Genomic DNA, 4,814 nt, shown 5'->3' on the forward strand with positions numbered 1-4,814 from the left:
TTTTTTTTTATTAAGATACCAAATTACAGTTTTTTATTTGCATTTGTGAACAGAAAAATGTTTTACTGATTGAATATCATGCTTCTTTAAATATCTGGCGTCCAACAAGATGGATAGATATAGATGTAGATATGGCTATAGAAATGTATATTAGTGAAGTATAATTGATGTCTCTTCCTTATGTTCAGTATCTATACTTGTGTATTCCATTAGTGTGTGACCTTTAGGTACTGACCTTTAGCAACACACTGAATGTCCTGAGAGAATCCCAAAGCAGGGTAAAAATAATGCCATGCATCACTGTAGCCTTGCACACCATTGAAATTAGCCTCTTTCATCATGTCTACTGCACAAGGTCAAAGCATTGGTAAGAATTGCCATTTTGAGCCATAAAAAGCCCCGCTTGCACTTTGACAGCCCAATTACCCCACAAGATTTGTTGGAATATGATTGTCCACTGGTTTTCATAGCTTTAAAGACACGTCTTTTGTTTTTGCCATTGGTTAAATAATTAGTTTTAAAGTCGAGGTCATTTGGAAGGACACGCAAACAACACATAACTTTACCTAAAAACAGTCTATGACAGTCTATGACTAACACATTCACACACTGTCATGTGAATGTGTGTGAATGGGTGGATGATTGAATGTGTAAAGCGCTTTGGGGTCCTAGGGACTAGTAAAAGCGCTATGCAAATACAGGCCATTTACCATTTACCATAAACAAAACTATGGAACACAATGTCGATCGGTCAATATTTCTGAGTATTCGTCCATCTGCAATGGGAGTTTTATAGCAAAAAAGATTTGAAGAATGGTGGTCCACGGGATAAAATCATTTAGACTTACCTGTATCCGCATTCATCGGGGTGCTCAGAATACAACTGTGAAATTGCACATGTTACTGCCTATATGAGAAGTTGTTTGAAAGTGGAAATGGAAGTCTGTTGATGGACAAAGAAACACCTGTTCACTGCTACAGGGTAAGGCTCATGATTGAATTGCATCACGCTACAATACGATAGCAGTTGTATAATCTGAATTGAAAAAGTGGACACGGGTATTGTAAGTGCTGCATTTCTGCCTGACTTTAACTTTTGTAGTCTGTAGTAAGCTGGCAATTGTGACACATTAACAGCGTGCGTGCATGTGTGTGTGTTTGAGAAAATGAAAGATGGAGTGACAAAGTGAGGAAAAATGAAAAGACTTTCAGGCAAGTGTTGAATAGTAAATTGCATTATTTTGTAAAACGTTTATTTCATTTGAATTTAGAATTTTCCTCATAGTATGCAAATAATAGGTTTGTTCACTTGGATTGAAAAATATATACATAATGAAACAAATTCAAAAACAGAACAAAACTGTTAATTTATACAGAAAAAAAGAATAATTAACTGAAGTGCATTACTGTAACAGTATGCACTATGTCTATCCCCAGCACACCCCTTTCATTTGCAATTAAGTGATGCGCAGGGAAAGTACAATTTGTGGGCTCCTGGTGTTGTTGTCAGGCAATTAGCAAGAGCTGCTCTCATTGCTCACTATGTCTCTGTTAAAACTTTAACTTATATCTATATTGCATAAGGCGTTGCTTTTAAATGAAAGCTGCAGCAGCGCGTCCCTGTTGATCAGTAAAATGATGAAAACTTTGTAAACGAAACAAGGAACATTACTTTAGTTATAAATCTTATTTCCATATAAGTGTTGGCATGTGAACCCTAACACCCAGACAATTTCAGTGTCTCTCTGTTGCCATGGCTGCCAAAGTAATTACAGGATGCCTGGCTGGAGTTAGTGTTCTCTTCCTCTCCAGCTCTCATTGGATGCTTTACAGCTCAGTCTGATTGAAAGTTCTTTTAATAAAAAAAAGTGTTTTTCTCAGTAAACACAAATACAACTGTAGATTTTCTTAACATGTCACATGTAACATGTCAGTCCAGTGTTGCTTCTGCTGTTTCTGCTAATGTGACCAGATGGTGCAGGGACAAATAATCGGAGTGTTTGTGTTTCATTTTCTCCAGAAATGTAAGAAGAAGTAAGTACTTCTGTGACACAAAAATCAAAACTGGCGAGATGCCATGAATAAGTGGAAAATTCTTGGTGAATTAAAAGCCAAATGACACCGCTCTAGTGTGTCAATAACTGTTGGTTACATGCTGTAGAAATATATCCAGGTGGCACTAACCAGATACACTCACTTGAGCTGGGCATCAAGAATGATCCTGTCACAAAAGGGCTTGTTATCAGCTAAGGCTGAGGCAACCTTTCACTGCTTGAAATGAGCAGGGCATGCAGCGATGGTCGAGACCGAGGTTAAGCGGTGTGCAGATATTATTTCAGGGGTCACAAGCGGGGCAGGAGTCTTTTGCCAGCATTTTATGCTCTAAGCAAATTCTCCTAAGTTTCTCCTCACTGGCAAAAAACCTGCAACTTATTACTTTGCCTTGACCCAGAAAAAAAGCTTACATTTTGAATTTTTGATCAGACTTCATCATCATTGCGAGTCCACAGCAAACATAACGTCCAGAACTTCATTAGTGATGTAAATCCAGAATGAATCGCACTGAAGGTTTTCCCAGAAATATTTAACTCCTAAAAGTCGAACACATCTGTGTGTGTGTGTGTTATTTTTCTTTGTTTTTGTTTTTTCCAGGAATGTGTGGAGAATGCTAAAGGTTAAAAGGCCTCTGGTAGATGTCAGGATGTCAACATAAGAATGGAAAAATTAATAAAGAAGGAAAAAGAAAACAAACGTGCAAAGTGAAACCCACTGCACTATACCCCCTAATTATGCAACGACCGGATGCGAACTACTCAAAGTGCATCTTGGGTACGTCATCCGCTATTTATGTGCTCAAATTATGCTATAAAAACTTTCCCTTATTGATTATAAATGACATCAAAAAAGAACATAGGCAACCAGTGCAAACAAAACCAGTGCTATCCACATTGTTTGCTCAAGCCTCATGTCCACCACATATTTATCAACTGAATGAATCCCAATTAGAATGATCTAAAAAAAAAAAAAAAAGCTTAACTCATTCACTGCCAGCCATTGGCAGTGAATGAGTTAAACCCATTGACTCATGCACTGCAATTGACGGCTATAGACGTCAATGGCAGTGAATGAGTTAATATGTTATGCCTGAAAGCCAACACATGTTAGGCTTTGAATGCTGCTGCTGCAAGGAATTGTGGGAGGCTTTATCTCCCTTTGTAAAGGATTGTCCAGTGAATACTAAGGAGATAAGACAGAAAGCACTGGAGCAACTTTCCTTCGCAATTAGAGAATTCGACCAGCTCTTATCATGGCTGCCATTTAGATACCTCTGGGCCATTTCACTCAGTTAGGAACCTCCCCAAGCAAAAAGATTATTCAACCATATTCAAGTATTTGCGTCATAGCCACGCTGTTGTTCTGCAAGGTTGTCACCTATTGGTGAGTCTTTGCAAGGCCACACACAATCAATTACAATGGCAGTGCCCACATAGGGGTTCAGATAATCTCCTGGAGCTCAGGTCTAATTTGTAGTAGTGCATTGTTAACTTGGCTTTCGTAGCTGCTTGTGTTCAGTGTAAGCACAGCTAATGTAGGGATATAGCGGTTATTTATCCTCACCCTTCCCGGCCACACAACACAACTATTGTTTGATAGTTGCACACTGTGAGTACAATAGGTGTTCACGCAGCGCCTACCTGGATTTTCACATGCACAGACTCTCTGCTACATAAGCTGAAGGGATTTTCAGGCTTCTGACAGGGCTGAAGAGATTAATGCAGACAGCCATAGAAGGGAAAAATATGATTTGCTGTGCTGTCTGATTTGACTTTGTGAGGGTATGTAAAATAGTGATTTTCCATCCTTTTGTTGAGAAAATACACAAGTCAGAATCATACATCTCTGTGCCTTACAGGAAAAACTGCTCTGTCAGTCAAAAATGCAAAAGTGCTCTGTGAATCCCTTTTCCAACAACATCACCATCTGGTAAACACTGCTGTTTTGGCCTTTTTAATCTGCTTGACATGAACATAACATTGGTGTAATTTGAAATAGGAATGTTGCTTCTTTTTAAAAGTGTGCTAGTGTTGAAATAGTAGTAGAACTTAATGACTCGTAGACTCAAAAGTAAATGCAGAGTGAATGCACTGGTGGAAAGCCAAATTTGGGCACAATTTTGTCTCAGAGCTTACATTTAGTTCTAATGATTGCACCGCAGTCAAGCCAGAAATTAGCTGATTTTTGATTTGTTCCAATAATGGGAATTCTTGATTTTTATTACTGTGCCAACTCTGTGCTTTCTGCTACCAGAGTATAAATTAGGTGTACTATTTTGAAAGCAAATGTAGATTTGAAGGATTTTTTTTTTTGTCGCAATACTTTGCTTGCTAGAGGCTACCAGACGCAGACTGACTCGCTCATTCAACAAGGGATTGACTGAGCAAACAAGTTTTTCATATCGTGATTCTTTGTCTTGAAGAAAAACCAACCCAAAGCGAGTTACAGACACTGAGCTCATCCATCAACATCACTTAGTTTCACATCCTTCGTGTTTTTCTCTACAAGCCAACATTTGCAGATATGAAATACACAAACATCTTCATGCTGAACCACACGATTTGAGGCTTCTGCCACTCTTTTCATTATGCAAGGACACACATATTTAAATGTGGAGAAACTAGGGCTACATAACAAAACAGAATCGATGTATTTACCCACATCTCTGCCGCACACACAACTACACACCCTGTCTCACACACACACACACACACACACACACACACACACACACACACACACACACACACACACACACA

This window comes from Pundamilia nyererei, unplaced genomic scaffold, assembly GCF_000239375.1.
Source record: "Pundamilia nyererei isolate P.nyererei 1_Seehausen unplaced genomic scaffold, PunNye1.0 scaffold00014, whole genome shotgun sequence".
NCBI classification, from domain to species: Eukaryota; Metazoa; Chordata; class Actinopteri; order Cichliformes; family Cichlidae; genus Pundamilia; species Pundamilia nyererei.